This window comes from Leptonychotes weddellii, chromosome 4, assembly GCF_054177405.1.
Source record: "Leptonychotes weddellii isolate Sample4059 chromosome 4, ASM5417740v2, whole genome shotgun sequence".
Taxonomy (NCBI): Eukaryota; Metazoa; Chordata; class Mammalia; order Carnivora; family Phocidae; genus Leptonychotes; species Leptonychotes weddellii.
In genome coordinates, this window is record NC_138372.1 from 147,863,276 (window position 1) to 147,886,709 (window position 23,434).

Consider the following 23,434-nt stretch of genomic DNA (forward strand, 5'->3'; position numbering starts at 1 on the left):
GATCAAATCTGCTATTGAACTTCTGTAGCTAGTTTTTTATTTCAGTTATTGTATTTTAAATTCCCAAAATTTCTTTTTTTTTTTAAAGATTTTTTATTTATTTATTTGAGAGAGAGAGAATGAGAGAGAGCACATGAGAGTGGGGAGGGTCAGAGGGAGAAGCAGACTCCCTGCTGAGCAGGGAGCCCGATGCGGGACTCGATCCAGGGACTCCAGGATCATGACCTGAGCCGAAGGCAGTCGCTTAACCAACTGAGCCACCCAGGTGCCCAAATTCCCAAAATTTCTATTTGGATTCTTTTAATAATTTATGTCTCCTTATTGATATTCCCATTTTATTCATATATCATTATTGTGGTTCCCTTTAATTCTTTGTCCATGTTCTTTGAGCATAACTAATATAATCATTATAAATTTGTTTAATAAGTTCAATGACTGAACTTGTTCAGGAACGGTTTCTGTCAAATCATTTTGTTCCTTGGAATGGTCATACTTTCCTGCTTCTTTGTCTGCTTTGTGAGTATTCTGTTGTTGCTGAAACTGGACATTTGAATATTATAATGCAGTAACTCTGGAAATCAGATTCTCTCCCTTCTCCAGGATTTGCTGTTCTTGATTGTTGAAAGTTTAACATGTCTCCATATAATGTTTTGCCTGGAATTTTTTTTTTTTTAATACAAGGGGCTTAAAAAATAATCATTTTAAGTACATTTAGGCTGCTATAACAAAGTACCATAAACTGGTTGGCTTATAAACAATAGAGATTTATCACAGTTCTTGAGGCTGGGAAGTCTATGATCAAGATGCTGGCTGATTCACTGTCTGGTGAAAACAAGCTTCCTCATCCATGGAAATCCTTTTTTTTTTTTCATCCTCTGGACCTAAGCATTTCCCAAAAGCCCACCTCCTAATATCATCATATTGGGCATTAAGATTTCAACACATGAATTTTGAGTAGACACAAATATTCAGGCCATGACAACACCTCCCCCAGTCTTTAAGGATTGGCTCAGTGCTGGGACACTCTTTTAATACTTAGCCAGACCATTCACAATTCTCCTTAGCCTTCACTTGATGCTTACACTGGGCTTATAGATCAGCTAGTGGTGAAAGCTTAAGGTCTTCTCAGGTCTTCTGAACATGTGCCTTGTCCTGCACATGCATGTGACTTTCTAAATTCTACCATATACTGGAGGGTTTTCAAATGCCCTCATTTCCCAAAAAAACTCTGTTACTTCTAGTGACTCATTCATGATAGCTTGCTTCCCGATGTGTTTAGTTATATTTAATAGTAAAACCATATTTATTTGAGCTTAAGCCTTGAGAATCCTGAGGCCCTAAATTGGGCATAATTTTATTCATTTTATGCTAATTGGATCCAAGAGTTACTACCAAGCTGGTACCATTTTAACATTCTCTGAGGGTTTTAACTAAATGCTATATTTCATGTTTAGCTTCTTCACCTATTGATCCAAGCAGACTAGGCCCCAGTCTTAGTCTTCTCATTCCAGAGATTTATTGCCATCTGCTCCAAGGAAAACCAAGCTTTCTTCCCATTTCATCTTCTATTTTCATTTTAACTGATGTTCTTTTCATTATGTGTGTATATATTTATGTGTGTGTGTACAGTATCAATGCATAGCCTTGTTAGATTTTCTTTGTTTTCTTGTAAACCAGAAATGCACTGAAAAATATGTTTCTTGTTTTTCAGTGGGAGGACCTCTGAGAGTACCTCATCTGTCATCTTACCAAAAGAAGAAATCCCAAGATCCACTTTACCCCAGACCATTGCACAATATATTGCATTTGAAATTAGGTAATGCTTCCTTTTTATGCCTTTAAAAGCCTAATCAGCTAGTAGAGACAAATTAGGTATCAAATAAATGACTGATAGTTTGATTGCTATTTCTATGTCAAACCCTTGACAGTCATTATTGTATAATCATGTCCCAAAGGATTTAGACACCCATTTAATGGTAGATTTTATTTTGCCTGAATTGTAACTGAGATTCATGCATGTATATATGTAACAATGGGAACCCTACTTCATTTTAAATTAAGTGATGTATTAATTACTAACTAGTCCATATACTTTCAGATAAGCACTTAACCACTGAGCTGTCACTTGAAATTTTAGACACTTGTAATTCTTGAACAGTTTCAATGACACCCAATCACTGAGAAGCTGGAATAGTCTGATTGAATTTGTAGAATGCATTCATTTTAATTTGAGTCATGTAGACTTAGTTTAAATATTTTTACTGGAATAGACCTTTAGAAGTAAAATCTATGCATTAAAAAATAAAAATGAATTTTGACTCAACTTCAGACTTTAATATACATAAAAAATTATAATAAACTTAAAAATACTACACTGGAATATTTCCAAAAGAAAAAAATTAGAAGGTATAAAGATAATTTGGAAAAACAAAACAATAACAAAAAACTTTGTTTACACAAGAATGTAATAAGTAACATCAGGAGTCTAACATGAAATTTTCTTTTATGGATTCTCCTTTAATATGGAATTGACCAAATAGACATTTTCTATCCCTTTATTTTTGTTTAATGTGGAAATGAAATGCAAAGTTAATAAAAAATCAACAAATACCCATCAATGTAATATGAACACTTTCCCTACATGTTTAGTTGGTAGTAGGGCTGAAATATTTACTAGGGAAATTGGAAGAATATAATGCATGTTTGTAGAGAAAGAAGTGTCATATATTTGCCTCTCTTATTTGTTCCTAATTATTATTTGTGGGTGGAAAAAGACAACTGCATTTAGCTCATGGGACTGCCGAAAAAAAAGTTGTGATAATAAAATATGCCCCTGAAACATAGAAGTAATCTATAATTGTCTTGATTTCTTTTAACCAAATAAGCCACTCTCTTGACTTCCATTTGTAGAGTAATGACTCCAAATGGCTTACATAGTGCTGCTTATTGAGAATTATGTTAAAAACTTTTAAGCTACTCATGTAGTCAATTAAGAATAATCTCATGCATTTTAACATCGCTTTCCAGAAGTTAGAAATCTGTAAACAGCATTAGATATTAAATACTTAGTAGATCCATTTCCCATAATGCTTAAGATAGAAGTTTTCATAAGGTACTTTGAAAGAAGTGGTATATAACCTAAGTCTCATAATTTTTATTCTCTGTATCATTCACAGAGTATTTAAAACCATGACTTCTACATTACTAAATTTCATGAAGTCATGTAGAATTCCCACTAAATTATATACTTTATATCCATTACCCATGAAATTTGAAATATTAACAAGTATTTATATTGTGTGAGTCACTAGGCTCAGTACCATATATGTATTGCTTTATTTTAATCCTAAAAGTTTCTGTAGTGTATATTTGCACATTAGTTTGGCCATTCAGCATTTGAATATCTACCTAGTGTTTGAAGAATTAAGAATCTTGGTAAGAAGCACAGCATAGTTCCCAATAAGGTCAGATATTCTGTTCTCTATCGCTAATTGCATTTAGAGTATAGGCATGAGATCTAAGCTTCCCCAACTATCCTGGCAGAGGGCTGCAAAAGAAATAGAAACAACCAGTTTGAGGAGTAATAGTGGTTGTAATACAGAATGGCACTGAAGTCCTAGAGCAGCAACATCCAATAGAAAAAATCCTCCCAAAAGTCAGAAGCAGGTTGGCCTAATATCACAATCCATATGCTTAAACATCGCAGTATTTTGCATTTGCATTGTAAAGATCTACAATATAGAAAATACTGTCTGTCTGCCAAATACCTGATTTATAATAACACAGTTTGTAAATATGTCCTTTGACGTGGGGCATATGTCTTATGTCTTAAACAGTGATGGCAAGAGGAGATAAGTTCCGAAATCTAAAAACTATTATTATGTCAATTCCTTGGGATAAAAGTATAGGAAGCATAGATTGGTTTCAGCTATTTTATCTTCCATGGTAAAATCTGTATTTTCTTTGCATCAACATAAATCTGAAAGCTGATGAAATTCCTCAGTATTTCTCTAGCTGCTGACCATTGTATAAAACATTCTGTACTAAAATAATCAGTATAACTTTCAAATGAATCTTCGATGATGTTTAAATAAATAAATTAATGATGCTTTAATATTAATACCAAGCTATATTCATTAGTGAGACCAGGGTGATATAGTTAAGGGCCTGGGCAACGCCTGGATTTTAAGTCTCATCTTTGTCAAAGAATGTTATATTATTTGGGGAAAATCTCTGATATCTATAAAAGAGTGCTCATAATTCATACTGCCTAAAGTTGAAGTAGGCATTCCATTAAACAAAGTTTGTAAAAGACACATACTGTGCTTTATGCAGAGTAGACCCTCATAGATGGCAGCTATTATTAGCCACGATAAGGTAATCATCATAAAACAGCTGTTCACATCTGTTCACCATGATCTTGAAAATGAAGTTCTTTTTTTGAAAACCCCACTATGAGTCAAAGAGAAGAGGACCTTCCCCAAACTCTATGCTGCTAAGAATTTATCTTCCTGGAAGTAGCTTTTCTCCATTATGTTTGTTTCAGAATGACAATAATTCACTCAGATATTAACAAGTATTTTTGCTACCAGATGAGGAAATCCAGAATGCATAATATATGCATATGTATAAGATACACAGAGTTTAATTAAGTTTAAGGTATGCAATGCCAAGTTACATAATCAGTTTGACATCTAATTAAAGCACTTCTTTCTTCATATACTTTCCAGGCCCTGGTGATCGCAGTCCAACGGGGAGACAAGGCAAAACAAGATAAAGACTATACCCCATCTTATGTGCTTTGGGATATGGACACACAGTGTCACATGGAAGCAGAGAGGAGAGCCATCCAATCCAACTGGAGCATAAAGTGGAAAGATTTCCTCAAAGAGGGAATCCCAAGGCAGTACAAAGTAAAGTAAAGATGAGAATTGGGTAAGAACTTTCTAGGGGAGGGCATGAAAATGTCACAGTGGAAAAAATATTCTTTTTTGTTTCTGTAATATAAACTGTGAAACATGAAATGTTGAGAAGGAAAGCTAAAGATGGAGGTAGAGACCCCATCATGTAATGGACTTTGAACTTTATCTTCTAAATGAAGAGCAGCAAATAATGAGTTTTGATTATAGTGTTGACAGGGTTGTAATTGTTTTTCATATGCTCCATTTGGTAGTGGGAACAATCTGAATTTGAAGAAGAGCCGGGCAGAGTTAGAGAGATCAAGACCTAAACTTGGGTGTGAAAGTAGGTGTTGAGAAGAGTAAACTCAATCTGGATTTCTTTACCCCAAATAAAAATGATTATGGTAATTTTTCCCCTTTCCTCTTTTTATACATATATAAAGACATTATTCAATGGGGTGCCTGGCTTAGTCGGAAGAGCATGAAATTCTTGATTTCGGGGTCATGAGTTTGAGCCCCATGTTGGGTGTAGAGATTACTTAAATGAATGAATGAATGAATGAATGAATGAATGAATGAATGAATGAAAAAAGCACTATTCAAAAGCCAACTCAAAAATCTATGCTTTGGGGAGCCTGGGTGGCTCAGTCGGTTGAGCTTGGGACTCTTGGTTTCTGCTGGGATCATGATCTCAGAGCCAGTGATGGGATCAAGCCCCTCCAGGAGCCCTGCATGGGGCTCTGGGCTGAGTGGAAGTCTCCTTGAGATTCTCCCTCAGCCCCTCCCCCTGCACATTATCTCTCAAATAAATAAATCTTTATTAAAAAAAGCTATGCTTCACAGGACTATTTAATCAATTTTATTGGGTATAAAGTCTAATTTAGACAAAGCAGAATATGTAGTGTATTTGTTTTAAAAACATGTATTTTAGAATAATCCTAAAATTTGACTGTTTTTGTGATATGTATCATATAAGTATTACATGTGAATATGGAAAATTAATGTTAAATAACTAGTAATCATTTGAATTTGCTTCTCTTTGTAAAAAGGAAATATACAAAGGTAAATACACATGAAATTTGTGAAACAGGTAAATATTTTAAGATATAAAAGTCTTAAATATGACACATGCAAATCCAACATTTATTCATTTCAAACTAATTTCATGTTAGAGGAAAGCATTAATCACTCATATTCCAGAAAGATTATGCACTGTAGTATTATACTTGGATTTTTTATTATAGAAGATATAGTCTAAGACTCGACTAGACCATTCAAAAAGAGAAGTGCCAGCCTAAGGAATTCTTTAGTTTTACCCACTTTGCTGCCAGCATCAGTTAATAGTTTCAAATCTTACAAGGGCTCATATTTTAGAGATTGGGGAAGGGGGAGTCTGGAGACACAGGAAGATATTGATGGAATGATAAAAGCCTTCAGCTTTGTTTTATTTTTTATGCCTTTTGTATCCGTACACTGTTCTTCCCCTTTAGGGGTTTGCTGGTACGTAACAATGATAGATTAAATATGGTACTACAAATGTTTCACTGAAGGGAAGAAGCTACATAAAAATGAAAAAATGCATCAAATATTAAATCTATAATACAACATACAAAATTGTTGGTTCTTTTCTGTCATTTATTTATGCTTAGCTACTCAAGGATATAAATTTCATAATGCATGTAAATTATCAACTTCAACTTAAGAATTTTGAAAAGAATACTTACAGATAATGTTTTTGGTTTTAGGAGGGTATTTGACACAAATTTGTAATATGTTAGGTTGTACATACCAAAATTTTTTTGAAAACAAATATAAATGAGGCTCATTAAAGTGAATTTTATAAGAAGGGCTATTTTACTGGGTTTATCCCTCATTAATAATGAGGTCAGCTTGATCTAGAGTATTTATCTCTCTATTTCTCTATCTATATCTATTTTTACAGATGATATTTGACTTAAAGCTTTATTTAAAAATTATATTAAGTCTGTGGTGCCTGAGTGGTTCAGTCAGTTAAGTGTCTGCCTTCAGCTCAGGTCATGATCCCTGAGTCCTGGGATCAAGCCTCGAATCAGGCTCCCTGCTCAGTGAGGAGTCTGCTTCTCCCTCTCCCTCTGCTGCCCACCCCCCCACACACACACTTGTGCTTTCTCACTCTCGCTCTCTCTCAAATAAATAAAAAATAAAATCTTTAAAAAATATATTAGGTCAAAATGACTAAATACACAAATATGGTAGTGAAAAATCAGATACTATACACATATATAATGAACCATAGAGTGGGTTCTAATTCTCGTCCTCAGTTTATTCTTACCATTTTTCTTATGACACCAAAGAGGAAGCATGCTAGATATTAGCTTCTCAATTCATAGTGTTTGTTGTCAACTTTTTGTTTATTTAATTTCTTCTAGTCATTGATTAAAGGATTTTTTAGCAGTTAATATCTATGGAAAACCTTGTTTAATTCCCAAATTATCTTCCCAAGTAAGCAATTTAGGTAGAAGTCCAGGAAGTTAGGGTACAATAGGAATTATTTGCTACTGACACTGTTGTTTGCCACAGCTATCCAGGAAGAATGATTCCTGGTCCATGAATGAATACTCTTTGTGGCAAGGGGTTGGGATAAAAGTGAGGAGATGTAGATATACTATTGCTTCCTTTTTTGAGAATTGCACTTCAATTAATAAGCCCCTAACTTAATTTTTGGCTGTTACATTGAAACATAAATCAGATAATATAAGTCTTCTACCTAAACACTCTAATTTATTTAATTCATTCTATAAATATCAATTTAGAACCCACACTTTACCATATCCTATTCTAGTGCTAGGGATATAGACAAACTTTCCTCCCTTCATTGGGGAAATAGACAAAAGATAGAAAAGTATTATATAATATAATGCCATATAAGGTCTTGAAATATTCATAAGTTACAAAGTGCTATAAAGAAAAAGCATGGAGACAGAGAGTGATGGAGATGGTCAGTGATGGAGGAAGAAAGAAGATGACATTTGAGAGAAACCTGAATGAAGTAAGAGGGCAGCTGGTTAGGTCATACTTTCATTACATTTTTGGATACATTCCAGAATGCCCAGCATGATCTGGGTCTTATTCAGCTCTACAGCCTCTATTTCTTCAATTATCCTCTTACCCACTATGCCACAGGACCCTTGTCATCTTTTTAGTTCTAGGAGACAGCAGGGTCTTCATGGACCTTTGTAAGCAATTTTAATTCTCCCCCAGACACTCTCCTCTTTATATTGCTAAGTCTCTTGTCTTCAATACTGGCTTAAATTTCCCCTGCCCTGAAGTGTCTTCACTGACAAGTCTAAGCAGGCTCCTTTTCATTCCATCCAGAGTGTTTCTTTCAAGTTGTGACTGTTAATTTCTGCATTTACTCTTCTATTTTCTATTTAAAGCCCTAGCTGGAAACTTCCTAAAGGCAAGAAATTAGTCTTTTTTTATTGACTCTATTGTAGACCAACTTTCTAATCAGTGAAAATGTAGGATTCCCTGGGACAAGTTTAGAATTTATAATATTGGTGCTCATCTGGCCATTCCAAGATATACGACATTTTATATGGTTGCTCTTGTGTGATAGAGATCATCACAGACTGAGAGTTTATAAAGAGGATATGGAAGAGGTCATAAGAGAAAAAAAAAGACAGCTACCACATCCTGTATCTGCAGATTTTGCTCCCTGCCTGCTATTTTTCCCCTGGTATCACACAATACGATTGGTTATGCTGTGAAGTTAGGTCAGGAAGAGGATGAAATTCAAGCAAGATATGTAATACAGAGCAAAGAGATTACCCAGAATTGTGCACTTCGATGATATGTGCATCATATGTGACTCTGGTTGTATGAGAATAATCAGATCCTCCAAGTGATTCTCCTGCACATTGGTTAAAGATTTCCAGGAGCTAAACAACTTAGAATGCTAAGAAGAGCAAGTACTTGATACTTAGGAACAATACTGCACTCTTCTCTCCTCACTAGCTAGCTGCAGCTGTTGTTGAGGTGCTAGGCAGCTGGGGCAGGAAACGAAGTCCCAGAACGGTAATTGTGATTCTCATAACTCCGAGGTTGTCATTAAGATAACCTTCTACTCTGCGGTAAAATATCTCCGGGGCAGAAAGCAAAAGCTCACAGTTCTCTCTGGTTCCTTTTTCAGTCTCTTTTGGCAGAAGTCTATTCTGAATTCTTAGAAACATCTGCTGATGGCTTCTGATGACTAATATCAGCAGGGAGTCTCCACAGGATATTCCAAGCTCTGAAATGTGTGAGAGCATGTGTTAGCCGCACAGCAGGAACCTAAGCTCAAACAGTGGTGGTGGAGGCATGATGCCTTGGAATACAGTGGTGTGGTGTGGTGGTAATACTAATTGTACTATAGCAGTAGTAATATTATTATCAACATTTTATAAACATACCCTTTATTCCAGACTCCGTTCTAGGTGTACTACATGCATTACCTCATATAATCATTCCAAGAGCTCTATGAGAAAGGCAGTATTATTTTTATTTTACTACTGAGAAAACATAAACTCAGATAAATTTTTGGTGCTGCTCTGTGATTCATTATACCATTATACAGAATGTATATTTGTATATACATAGGCATCTTTTATATTGTATATTAGAATAGGAGGAAATACTAGCACTAAGGATGAAAAGTATAGAAGGGAAGTAAAATAAATACTTATTTTTTATTCTAAACTGTGCAATAAGTGATGCTTGATCTTCAGAAGAAAGTAAAATACTGAAAGTCAATAATTGTTAGTGGAGATATTCACTTCTTATGTAAAAAAAAAAAAAAAAAGCTGTGTGTTGCTTCTGTCTTCAAGATGTTAAAAGGAAGCTACACCTAACCTTAGTAAAACTGCAGTCTAGAATATTGGTATGTAATTATGGAATTAACTAAAATGCATGTGACAAAGAAATTAGTTATTTAAATGTTATTTTAAGAATAAGAGAAATATATTGGGCACCTGGGTGGCTCAGTCATTAAGCGTCTGCCTTCGGCTCAGGTCATGATCCCAGGGTCCTGGGATTGAGTCCCACATCGGGCTCCCTGCTCGGCGGGAAGCCTGCTTCTCCCTCTCCCACTCCCCCTGCTTGTGTTCCCTCTCTCGCTGTGTCTCTCTCTGTCAAATAATAAATAAAATCTTTAAAAAAAAAAAAAGAATAAGAGAAATATAATGCTTCCTAGGATAAATAGATAGCTTATCCAAAGAAGAGAGATTTTAAGCCCTGGTTCTTTACACTTCTTCATGCGCAAAAATATACACCAGAAAAATAATGGTTTTTACAAGAAAAACAGATTTTAAAGAGTTACAACTTTTACAACTAAAAAGAGATATGATCTTAAAAACTATACTATATTAAGACTTGTTTGAAAAGTTATCAAAGGATCATTCATATGCTATGAATAAACTCAGCTTAAGTATTTTTAAAGCCAGTACAGTGTCTTGCATACAGTAAATTATAAATAACTATTTAAAAATTGTTTCACTTAAATAAGAAAAATTTTTTATAATTCATTATATTATTGCATTTAGGTGATTTTGATAATATAAACAATTGCAAACAATATTTGCTGACACAGACATTTACACAAGCTATTCGACAACAAATATTTGTTAAATATTTGTGTCAGACAGGTTTTAAGCTCACTCATAACCATCCCTCCCTTTCTCATTATTATGGAAGAACACTGCTCATTCCAGAACTCTCACTTAAGATGAATGATGATTAAAAGGCTGGCCCTTTAATTAATAGATGTAAGAAATATGTGGTTTAGTTTGAAGATGTTTTAATGTCTCTTTATAACAAACGTTTCTTATTTTCTATTTTACTGCCCTCTCTCTTTCTGCCCGTGTTTTTCGCCATTAAAGACCATGATGCTTAGATGAGGAGTTTAGAAGCAGGAAAGGAATTCCCTGCCTGAATAAAATACTATGTCTCAAAGTTACCTCAACTGGATACCCACTACACTTTTCTACACTAACAACTGAAGATGTACATCAATGTTTCTATTCCCTATTTCCTATAATCCTAATATAATCTCCTGCTAGGGATAGAGAGTGAAAAGTGTGAAATAGGAATGGCATGGAACTTCAGAACTGAATGATATTTAAATCTGTCTTTAGATAAAAGGATCCCTCTGGGAAGAAAAAAGTGACAGAGTGGGGCACAAATCAAAATTTGCCTTTCTCACTTTCCTACATCTTGAATATTAATTAGAGTAGCTGTCTTCTGCTAGATGAAGACACCATCCTTTAAAAGCCCTCTGCTCTCCAATTTCTTTGCCCTTCCTCATTCCTACCTGCGATAGACAGAATAATGGCCTCCCAATGGCATCCATGCCTTAATCCAGGAAATTTGTGAATCAATTTCTTTACATGTTAAAAAGGGACTTGCAGATGTGATTAAGTTTAAGGACTCTGAGATAGAAAATTTTTCCTAGATTACCCAGGTGGGCCCAATCTAATCACACAAGTCCTTAAAAATAGAGGAAGAATGCAGAAGAGTGTGCCAGAGAAATGTGATATCAGAAGGACTAGACAGACTTTGCTGAATTTGAAGATGGAGGAAGACAGCTGGGAATGGCTCTTAGCTGAGAATCAGCAAAACAACTGGGTACCTTGACCCTACAACCACAAGGAATTGAATTCTTCCAAGAACACAAATAAACGGGAAACATTCTTCCCTAGAGCTTTCAGAAAAAAAAACAGAGCTTGCTGACACCTTAATTTTATTGTAGTGAGACCTGTACTGAACTTCTGACAGTAACAACTGTGGGTTGTTCTAAGCCACAAAGTTTATGGTAATTTGTTTTAGCAGCAATAGAACCATCACCATCATATCATCCAACCATCATAACTCTTATAAGTATTCTTTAGGGTGGCCACTCACTCAACCTTCAAATTTAGAGAAGTCACTTAAGTTCTCTAAACTTGCTTTTGCACATATAAATTAGACATAATAATAGCAATTACTTCATATAGTCAGTGGGAAGATTAAGTGAGATGATACATAAAAAGAGCTTAGAATAGTACCTAACATACTAATTTTGTAACAGAGATTGTCATACCTTTCCCAAACATCCTATTACCCTTTCTTCCATGGTAGTAGCATTTCTAGCTGGTACTAACTCACCCTAAATAAAAAGACTGTACTTTCCATCTTTCTTGCAGTTGAGTATGATCATGTTGCTAAATTATGGTAAAAATTATGTGGGGTGTGTGTGTGTGTGTGTGTGTGTGTGTGTGTGTTGTAGCTGATTCTAAGAACCTTTCTTAGGAAATAGCTTGCATTTGTCTGTGTCCTTCGCCTTCCTTTTTCGTTATCACTTCCCCCATCCTGCTTCCTGGAATGTGTGAGACACCATGCTGGAGCCTGAGACACAATCCTGGAACTTGAAGGCAAAGGCTGCATCCTGGGAGTGGTAGAGTAGTAATTAGCCTAAGTCCTTGAGGAATTCCTAGAGCACAGCAACCATGACCTACAGACCACATACATATCTTGTTTAATATTCTCATTGGGGGTTTTCTGTCACTGACAGCCAAACCTAATCCTAAGTCTGTATATCCTGGTACTTCTAATTAAGGATTTCTTCGTCCAGTCTTCCATTTTCTTCTCTTATGCCAACCCCCAAAAGACTTTACTTGGCTGCATCAAGTATACTAATTGTCATTATTTATGTGAATCACTTAATATTTATGCTTAATTTTCATGTAGCACAGCTCTGATTATGTGTATCATTCAAAAACAATTATAATATTGAGGTTAAAGTGTTAGGGACACCCAATAGTTAGCAGGGGGAGGAGGAGTAAAAAAAAATAAGTGAAATAAAACTACTTTGTATTTTGCATACTTTGCCTCCTTTTTTTTTTTTTTTAAAGATTTTATTTATTTATTTGAGAGAGAGAGAATGAGAGATAGCATGAGAGGGAGGAGGGTCAGAGGGAGAAGCAGACCCCCTGCTGAGCAGGGAGCCTGATGCGGGACTCTATCCCGGGACTCCAGAATCATGACCTGAGCCGAAGGCAGTCGCTTAACCAACTGAGCCACCCAGGCGCCCCGCCTCCTTTTTTTCCAGAATAATTAAGAAGTTCCAAAGAAGAGCTACCAAATGTAAATAAACCAGTGACATTTTTGCCTAGAAATATTTAATCAATTCTTTTAATAAACATCCATTTGAATAACTTTCATATGACAGCTACAATACTAGAAGTTAAGGATGCAAAGATTCAAACATTTTTTTTTATTAAGTGTGAAACTAAGGAAAACAGATGAGTAAACAGATAATTAAGATATAATATGACAACTGATGACCAATATGCAGAGTAGGATCCTAAGTCAATCTAGGTGGGAGGACGGCAAAGGGTTTCATGAAAAGTGAAACATGAGTTGAGGGCTAAAGAATGGCCAGGAATAAACCCTGTCAGGAGTTAAGGGAGGTGCAAACAGAGTAGGCAAGCATAGAGAGCAGCATATCCCCCAAACTAGAGGGCTCTGGTAATGTACTGGTGGAGAATGTTGGGGCACCAGCTTTGAGAGATAAGACAAGTTCAGGTTGTTGATGGATTCATCCATGAAGTTGCAGAGATCTGTTTAAATATTTTACCAAGAAAGGAGATATCATTTCATTTTAGAATAAAATTTCACACTGGGTTTATTGATAGGCTTAGGATGGCATGAAAATGAGACAAAGATTCACTATTTGGGAAATTGGCTGATAATCCATAGAAGAAATAGACAACGTGGGTGAGAGAAAGTTAAGCAACTTTGAGACATACTAGTGAACTATAATGAATCCACTAGACATTGTATTTAGATGTGTGAAGGAAGAGAAGAATACAGAATAAAAAAAGTGTTTAAGTTCAGCACATGGAGGAAATTGAATTTTAAGGAGATGGCAGAAAAGAGGAGTACCGGGAAAAGACAGAGAAGGGGAAAATTCAGGAAATGAGAGAATAAAGAAGCCAGAGGAAGAGAAAGTTTCAAGAAGCAATAAGTAAACAATAATGCCAATCATTCTATGGCTATTTTTTTTTCTTTTTCACTTTACTAATTTGTTATTGTTTAAACCAAGCTTTTATTATAAAATATAACATATTATCGAAATTTAACAGAATTTTTTGTTAGTAGAAAAGGGGGGAAAATAACTGTGGTCCTCTATCCAGGAATAATCCCCTTAACATTTTGGAATATCTCTTTTTATTTTTTACTTATTGATCTTTATTTTTAGATGACTATTCATTGTGCCTGCACTGAGTAATTCACTTCAAATAAAATATTTCAGCTAAATAAACCATTTGACAAGAAGACACATTTCACTGGCAAGGTCAGTGCCTTTGATAACGTCCCTACTTCCAAGGCTGGGATACCCTACAAATGGGTAAACACAACCACTTTCCCTGGCTTGAGGAATTTTCTAGTTGTTTTCCCTGGTTTCCAGCCTATTGCTTTATACCAAGATCTGTACTTCACTTTTAGGCTCTTTCTGAATCCTGACTTGGTAGGACTACCAACCTGGCTTTGATTTGTCCTGAACTGCTGCCTCAGGATGGCTCTCATTGGCTCCTACTCAAATGTAGCAGATCCTGTCAGTGCTCCATCCAGATCCCTGTACATGTTTCTTGTCCTTTCTGTTGTCTGTTTGCTATATTCCATTTTCATTTGCCCCTAAATGCCTAGAGATACAAGTCTTTTGGAGGCTTTCTTCAGTCTATAGGATCTGTTATGCCCACACATGAGGCCCAAAGGACCTGGCTAATCTTTAGTCTATGATTATGGGATGTAGAAGAAAGATAGCCCGGCTCCCTTGTACCGAGTTGGAAAAAACTCTGAGGTATAATTTACATAGGCACGGGATCAGGCTGCAGCTTGGATTCTGCCTGAAATTTCACCTTTGTTTAGCTTCTTTCCTATCCTGCTTCCCCCACTCCCTTAATAGTTTCTCGAGTGTACTTTTTTAATAGATCACTTGTATATAAATCCTTGTCTTGAGTCTGCTTTTTTTGCAGAAAAGACAGCTGCAGTCTGCAGAAAAGTGACACTTTCCATGTCTGGCTGAGGTTTCAGACCTGGCACCGAAGCTTGGCATGGGTCCCAAAACTCTGACTGTTTGGCACAAAGAACCAGCGCCTGTAAGTGGGCAGGCTAAATGAAGTGGCAAAAGGCTAGCTGCAATGCTGGAACAGTGACAATATGGAAAGGCTTCTGATGGCAGTGTTATGGGTGGCAGTCAAGGGTGCCCCATAAACTCTTCATAAACTAAAGAGTTTATGGGGAGGAGCCTTGAGTGGGTTTTTTATGGGTCTAAACAAAAACCATGAATGGCTGTAGTGAATATATGAATAAAATATTTTACAATTGAATTATTTTACCACATTATAAAATAGACCCTTACTACTTATTTTTCTTAAATAAAGAGTAGAATGGAATGATCTGCCTGGAAAGGGATAACATTCCCTATTAGAAAAGGCTGTCCTTCTTTTTTGTTTTTTTAAATATTTTATTTATTTATTTGACAGAGAGAGACACAGTGAGAGAGGGAACACAGCAGAAGGAGTGGGAGAGGGAGAAGCAGGCTTCCCACCGAGCAGGGAGCCTGATGCGGGGCTCGATCCCAGGACCCTGGGATCATGACCTGAGCTGAAGGCAGACGCTTAACGACTAAGCCACCCAGGCACCCCAAGGCTGTCCTTCTTGACCTGCATTTAATTCTGGGGCAGGTGTCTATGAAAGGTAAGGGGAAAAATTCCCATCTATCATGTCTCTTCAACCGAAACCAAATGCGTGTCATATATAATAATATAAAGTGTTATAGTGAAATTTTATCAGAACTGTATGAAAATCCCAATAAGTATGTTTTATGATAGTGCTTGAGAAAATAAATACCAGTATAAATACTACTTAATATATCATAGAGTTAACATTTACTCATAAAGCAATATAATTGCCACCAAAATATTTGCTACTCATTGTGCACTAATTTTAGACTATGCTCGATCAAAATGCCTAATAATTTCTCATATATTCTATATGCTTTGCTTATTCTTATCTATTTGTTCTTTTATTTATACAGCAAATGTTAACTGGGTATTCACTATGTGTTAGGTACTATTCTTATGCTTAAATATCTTTAATTACTTAATATATCTCAACATATGTATTATGGTCTACTTGATGATGTCATCCACTTAAAATTGTCTTTGGAATAAGGGATAGCATAAATAATATACCTATATGATATGTTAAATTTATAAGATACTGTCTAATGTACAGAGTGCTGCTGTTTATTGACTTATGTGATCCTCCAATATTCCTATGACATGGCAGGGCAAGGATTCTTATTCCTGCTTTGAAGAAGAGGAAACAGATATTCAGGGATGCAAAATGACTTGCACAAGAATTCAGGGCTTCTGACACTTAGATCAAAACTCTGTCCATGTATCACTTTATGTAGAAAAATAAGGAAGTTATTTATAAATAGGTCAGGAACATTCAGAATGAGTTCTTAAATATACACACTTAAAATCATGCCAGTCCCTTAACCTTCTTCATTGTTATACCTAGGTTATAGTAAACAGTATTCTTTGAATCATGAGGTACAACGTGAGCCAAATTTAGAAACAAGTTAAATATCCATAGTCCTGGGGGCGTCTGGGTGGCTTAGTCAGTTAAACGTCTGACTCTTGGTTTCAGCTCAGGTCATGATCTCATGGTTGTGGGATCGAGCCCCGTGTCTGGCTCTGAGCTCAGCGTGGAGCCAGCTTCAGATTCTCTCCATCTCCATCCTGCTCATTCTCTCTCTCTCTCTCAAAAAAATAAATAAAAACTTTTAAAAAAAATATTCACAGTCCTGGAATACAAAAAAAATGTGCTTTTGGCTAGTGTTACCCAACATTTTTTTAAGCCATAGTCAATTCACATTCTTCTGGTGACCGATTTTGCTTCATCTGACACTTCAGACTTCTGCTAAACTAGCGAGAGCTATAATCTAAACTAAAGTCAACCTCATGTTCAACCTCTCCGAATTGTATTCTTCTATGCTTGGTTAGTTTAATCTTTTATTACTGATCTCCCAGTGGATTTTATTTTCTGAGTTGTGAGATTTGCTGACATCCTGGAGACATCAGTATTATTCTTTTTTTTTCTTTTTTAAAGATTTTATTTATTTATTTGAGAGAGAGAGAGCACATGAGAGGGGGGAGGGTCAGAGGGAGAAGCAGGCTCCCTGCCGAGCAGGGAGCCCGATGCGGGACTCGATCCCGGGACTCCAGGATCATGACCTGAGCCGAAGGCAGTCGCTTAACCAACTGAGCCACCCAGGCGCCCCGACATCAGTATTATTCTTACAAACAGTTATCCAGTGTGGATAAAAGTGTATCCCTTTATTTTTATTTTTTTAATTTTTTTTTTAAAGATTTTATTTATTTATTTGAGAGAGAGAATGAGATAGAGAGAGCATGAGAGTGGGGAGGGTCAGAGGGAGAAGCAGACTCCCTGCTGAGCAGGGAGCCCGATGCGGGACTCGATCCCGGGACTCCAGGATCATGACCTGAGCCGAAGGCAGTCGCTTAACCAACTGAGCCACCCAGGCACCCCAAAAGTGCATCCCTTTAAAATTAGAAAAAGACCTGGTCAAAAAGCCAGAAAGAATTCTATTCCACAACATTTTTATCTCAGTTCTGCACATTATACTGAAGAACTATTCAATTTTTAAAAAAACTATTTTGACATTACTATTAATTTATGTTTACATTAGAAGACCCACTTCTCAAAAGACTATTAGAAATCCAAGAAATTAGGGGCGCCTGGGTGGTTCAGTTGGTTGAGCGACTGCCTTCAGCTCAGGTCATGATCCTGGAGTCCCTGGATCGAGTCCCGCATTGGGCTCCCTGCTCAGCGAGGAGCCTGCTTCTCCCTCTAACCCTACCCCCTCTCATGTACTCTCTCTCTCTCTCATTCTCTCTCTCTCAAATAAATAAATAAATCTTTAAAAAAGAAATCCAAGAAATTCGAGTAAAGGTATCCAACATTACCATATGTTTTCAAGAGCTAGATCCCTCTTATCCCAAAGATAGAGGAAATAAGCATATAACCAATTTGCAGGATATGGGAAAATGTATTAGAGAGCAAACAGGAGAGCTAAATATTTCAATAGATTCTTTATACTAGGTCAAGAGACAATAAAAATGATGACTCTATCATTAGCCCCCTGCCTCATGGTTCCTTAGTGACAAATAATAGAAAACTATTTTGGCAAACTTAAGTAAAAAATTAAAAAAATATAACTAAATAAAGATATGGGGTAGTTCACAGAAGTAAGGAAAAGCTAAATCCCAGGTTGCCAATGGGAGCATCCCTTTTTCCTTTCCCTTGAAGCCCCTACAAAAACTTCACTTGAAGCAATTCCCTTGCAATGGGATATTTATTCTCCTTAAGACTAATCACTAACCATCATCACCACTCATATTCCCTAAAGCAGAGAATCAAACTCTCTGTGGTGACTGTCGATATTTTCCCCGTATGATATGGTAGCCCCACCAGCAACGTGTCGCTATCGAGTACTAGAAATGTGGCTCATCTCAATTGAGATGTCTTTTAAGTGTTAAATACATTCTGGATTTCAAAGATTTAAAATGAAAAAAAAATAGTAAATTATTTCATTAATAATTTTATTCTGGTTAAATAAAATATAACATTAAAATTAATTTCATCTTTAAAAAAATGAAGCCACTAGAAAATTTAAAATTCTATATGTGACTCACATATTTCTATTGGATAATGCTGGTCTAGACAGCCTTCAAACAATTTTGTAGACATAGGTCAAAGCATTTTAACAACTATTTTCTCCTACAGTTTTTTTTTTTAATTTTTTAATTTTTTAATTTTTTGTAAAGATTTTATTTATATATTTGACAGAGAGAGACACAGCAAGAGAGGGAACACAAGCATGGGGAGTGGGAGGGGGAGAAGCAGGCTCCCCACAGAGCGGGGAGCCCGATGCGGGGCTCCATCCCAGGGCCCTGGGATCATGACCTGAGCGCAAGCAGACGCTTAACAACTGAGCCACCCAGGCGTCCCTTCTCCTACAGTTTTAAATAGACATCTTTTTTTGTTTGTTTGTTTCTAAGTGTGAGTAGCTGGTAAGGATGCAAGTTCTATACTGTAATTTTACAAATAATTTAAATATAGTTTCCCTAAAGGCTTGAAACAGTAGTCCACTTTATTTCTAGAAAATGTCAACTATATATTATAAATGCTAAAACTGTAAAGTCAATCAGACAAATTAGAAATTCTATGTGTTTGGGGCGCCTGGGTGGCTCAGTTGGTTAAGCAGCTGACTTTGGCTCAGGTAATGATCCCAGGATCCTGGGATCTAGTCCCATGCCCAGCTCCCTGCTCAGCAGAGAGCCTGCTTCTCCCTCTCCCTCTGCCTGCCACTCTGCCTACTTGTGCTCTCTCTCTCTATCTGTCAAATAAATAAATAAAGTCTTTAAAAAAAAAAAAAGAAATTCTAGGTGTTCAAAAAGTCAGACTTTGTGTTTCAATTCAAATTACTCTATAATTCTATGTACTGTAAATTCTAGTTCTAGGATAGACAGAGATATAGATAGATCAAAAGATAGGTGGATGGATGGATGATAGATAGGTAAATACATGCATACATACATAAAGAGATCAAGAGATGGAACTTTCTATAAGTTTGTTGTTTAGATGAAATAAGGTAATGCCTCCTTCAAATATTTCTTCGTGATTTTTTTTTTTTTTTTTTTTTTTTTGCTTTGTTCTTTGTTCTCAAAGACTCTCCCCTCAGGAACTATGTGCACGTAGAATTTTCTAGTCTGGATCTCTGGAATTTTATTTACACTCGAATAATGTAAAATGTTAACATTTCAGCTGGGAAGGTAATATATGACTTTCTTTTGAAACTATGGAAGACAATCACAAGAAGGAAAGGGATAAAAGAGAATAAACAGATAGAAGTTGGTCTTCAAGCAGGAGAGTGCTAGAAAGAGGAATACCTGAAAAGGGTGTCCAGTTCTCTCCTCTCCCTCCCATGTACACCCTGGGAACTGTTTGTGTACCCCAGAACACACAGACATCAGATTGAAGACAAATGCACTCGACCACTTAAATCAAGGAAGATCATAAAAATTAAGGAAAAATTCAAGGCAGAAGAGTATTTACTTCACATTTGGAGCTCATGTTAAATGCATATCGTAATGCAGAAGAACAATTAATTCAATGACCAGGCTAATTTAAAGTATTTGTTCTAATATTTTAACTTACTGTTGTGAAGAAGCCCTCAATTATGTTCATCATTGACATTCTAAAGTTAACGGAATTATTCCCTTCCAGAAGCTTGTGCAAGGGTATAAAGTGACTGTGAAAACATACATTACTTTAAGACTGTAATGCTCAGTCATTATATTTTATTTCTAGTAAGTTTAATGGCAATGTTTATAAACTAAAAAAAATGACTATAATTCAGTGTTTAGTCACATGTAAATTAATCAACCACATAATCAAAGATGGAAGACAATAGTATATATGGATGCTTTATTCTGCATCAATACATAAGTTAAATCTAACAAATAACTGAAGAAAAGCATGTTTCTTAATGAGATGGCAACATTTGCCAATAATGTCATTTAAAATGATTCTACTTTGAATCAGACATTTCATATTTCCTTATCTAGTCAGTAAAACAACTTTATGATACGATATTATTATCTCTAATAGATGCAAAAGAAAAGCTAGTTCAGAGGATTCAAAGATCATGCCTACCTACAACTGTGTTACTAGTAAAAGGGATAGCCCGGATTTGAAGCCAGTTCCATCCAGTTCCAAATCTCAGAGTTTTTTCCACCAGTCATATATGTGTTTTGGACATTTAGAACACCATGATGCTTTTAAATTTATCAAACATAGGGTGTCTGGGTGGCTCACTGGGTTAAGTGTCTGCCTTCAGCCCAGGTCATGATCCCGGGGTCCTGGGATCCAGTCCAGCATCAGGCTCCCTGCTCAACAGGGAGTCTGCTTCTCCCTCTCCCTCTGCCGCTCATGCTCATTCTCTCTCTCTCTCAAAAATAAATAAATAAAATCTTTAAAGAAATTAAAATAAAATTATGAAATATAAAGAAAAATTTGAACAATGATATTTGAAGAAAATTATAGATATTGAGGTTAAGCATCTTGGTTAATTGAGGTTTATACCGACTAGGAAAGCTGTGTGCCTATGGTTCATGTCAGCAACTGCCTTCCAAAATGAGTTCTTTTTTTTTTAAGATTTTATTTATTTATTTGGGAGAGAGAGCACAAGCAGGGGGAGCAGCAGGACGAGAGGGTGAAGCAGGCTCCCCACTGAGCAGGGAGCCCTACACAGGACTGATCCCAGAACCCCAGGATCATGACCTGAGTGGAAGGCAGACGCTTAACTGACTGAGCCACCCAGGTGGAGTTCTGATCTAGGAATCTGTAGAAGCAAAACAGGATTTTTCAAACTATGTTATAACCTGTTAGTGCAACACAAAATCCATTTAGTGAGGCATGATCAATATTCTGATCTAGGAATCTGTAGAAGCAAAACAGGATTTTTCAAACTATGTTATAACCTGTTAGTGCAACACAAAATCCATTTAGTGAGGCATGATCAATATTTTAAAAACAAATAGATCACAGTAGATTAGAATAAAAAACAGAGAAGTGTATTCATATATTAAGGGAAAATGTTATTTTGTGGCACTGTGTATATGTATGTGAGTGAATTGGGCCACGATGTAAAATACAATTCTAACTGTGAGTCATGGTTAAAAATGCTTGAAAACCAATTTCTATAAGGATATCTTAAAATAGAGGTAAACCAACAGACCAAAAATTAATTTCCTCAGTCAGCTACTTGATAAAAAGAGCAAAGAAGAGAAAGTAATTATGTCCTCCTTAGAAAATGAATTGGATTTTTTTAAGGAGAAAAAGAAGAGATAAAAGTTTGGCAGATTGGGTAAGATAAACAAGGAGAAATGTGACAACCTCTGTGAAACTTCAGATATCTCAGTAAGTGAGAATGAATTAAACTTAGCAAAGCAGACATCTTATAGAACAGAAGATAATTACCACATTTTGATGACAATTACAGGTAATTATCATGACACAAAAAGATTTCTATCTCAATGCAAGACTAATACAACGTGTTTGTTCCACACTTTATAAGGAATTTACTTCATGCTTATCTTGGTATAAGATACTTATACCTTCCTGTGAGCTGTATCCTTGTAAATAACACATATCTTATGAAATACACAGTTCTGACCTTTGCTGGCTACGTGATCTTAGACAAGTTATTCAGCCTCTGTGTTAAGTGCAGACAATAAAAGTACCTACTTCACAGGGGGAGTCTCATGAGGATTAAATAATTCATAAAAAGTGCTGTCAATAGTATCTGTCATGTTGCTAAGTGTTCAATAAGTGTTACTTGATTTTTCAAGTACTTCATGATTTTTTATTTTTTTATTTATTTTTTTAAAGATTCTATTCATTTGTCAGAATGAGTGAGAGAGAGAAAGCACATAAGCAGGGGGAGTAGCAGGCTCCCCACTGAGCAAGGAGCCCGATGCAGGATTCGATCCCAGGACTCTGGGACCATGACCTAAGCTGAAGGCAGACGCCCAACTGACTGAGCCACTCAGGCGTCCCAAGTACTTCATGATTTTTAAAAATTTTCTCAACAACCCATAATTTGCACAGAAAAGATATCTGACAAATAAATATTTGGTGAATTGAACTGATCACACAGGTTGGGTGAGTAAAATTATTTCCTTTATGTAGTTGAAAGTTTAAATATAGTGATTTTTCCCAAGTTTACACAGATGGTTTGGGACAACATAAGCTTCTGATCTAGCTCTTCTGATTCATAAATCAGGGCTTTTCTATTAGATAAATGTCACTGACCCATGGATTGATTTTTAAAACCATACTGCTGTCCTCAGGATTAGGTTTTATGAACATAAAACCTAAAACATTCTTGCAGATAGTACATACTTTATCTAATAACAATGAGTTAATGTGTTTTAAGTCCTTACTATATTAAGCACTCTGTATTTATTACCTCATTTATTCCTCACAGCTCACTATGAAATGCATACTCTTATTACCCACATTTTTATAGATAAAGAAAAAGAATTACCAGGAGGTTAAATGACTTGATCAAAGGTATCAGTAAATTCTAAATCAGTATTTGAACTACAAGCTAAACCAGTTTTATGGGCTCTACTATGAAACTTTATTTAATCTAACCCAGAAAAGATATCATACGATCTGAGAGGAATTTTGATTCTGCCTATTTAGCTCCTCTCTGTATTCTTACAAGGAGAGGGAGAGAGAGAAGACAGGAAAACTCACTGTTTTCAGCTGTTCCTACACTCATTCAGCATAATAATTTTATTTGAAGTATTGTGACATATGCATGTTTAGATGTATTACTCATTTTTAGTAAACAGAAAGACAATCTAACCTTT

General features: G+C 35.9%; 1 protein-coding gene across 2 annotated transcripts in view; it reads right to left on the minus strand.

Annotated features, from left to right (window-relative positions):
- Window positions 1–23,434, minus strand: part of CSMD3 (CUB and Sushi multiple domains 3) — a 1,160,890-nt gene that overhangs the window by 568,162 nt on the left and 569,294 nt on the right. The gene's annotated exons all lie outside the window — the stretch shown is intronic.